Source organism: Arachis ipaensis, chromosome B05, assembly GCF_000816755.2.
Source record: "Arachis ipaensis cultivar K30076 chromosome B05, Araip1.1, whole genome shotgun sequence".
In the NCBI taxonomy this organism is placed as follows: Eukaryota; Viridiplantae; Streptophyta; class Magnoliopsida; order Fabales; family Fabaceae; genus Arachis; species Arachis ipaensis.
In genome coordinates this window covers 14530473-14531280 of record NC_029789.2, presented here as the reverse complement: position 1 = coordinate 14531280, position 808 = coordinate 14530473, and positions in this window count along the sequence as shown.

Below are 808 nucleotides of genomic sequence, written 5' to 3'. Positions count from 1 at the left end.
CAATTACCAATTACAATTTTTAAAATGTAAAAAGTTAAAATTAAAAATCATTTTCAAAAAATAAAAATAAAAAACAAAAACAAACAATATTTTTATAAATTAATCCTTCCCCTAATTGCTAGCTATACATGCATGTGTTAGACAAAATACAAATTCCATGCCTTTTTGGCGTTTAGATCACACTAGGCCCAATTATGTTCTGTCTAAACACTGAAATATGTTGAATTTGACTAAAAATAAATTATTTCTCAAAATCCATATTTTAACATTTTTGGAAAATAATATGTTTTCTTAGGTCGAATCAATCCGAGGAGAGCTTGTAGTTTGCTTTGGTGTTTGTTGAGTTGCATTGTTTTCTCTGTCTTCATATTTTTGTGTGTAGTTGGTCTTTAATGAAGACCTAATTTTAATTTTAACAAAAGTTTGTGACAAAATAATAGAGATTAAAATTATAATCTTTAAATTTGTATACTCTTTCCAATATAACAAATGTTATAATACAGTTAATTCAAATTCATATATTTTGATAATTATAGAAAAGAAGAAGTTTAAAGATATTACGTTTAATAATATAAAAATATAATATTCAATATTTGTGTATAACTAATACCAAGGGTCAATTTGGTTAGGAGTGTTAATGAATTTAGTCATGTTCTTAATATTTATCCGTATTTGGTTCGTAATTTATGGATATAATTTGATTCACCTGGATTCGATCTAATTCGTATTCTAATCAGATCGGATTATAAATATTATATCTATATTTATGGATTTGTAGATCTGTACCACATAATAAAAAAACAATATA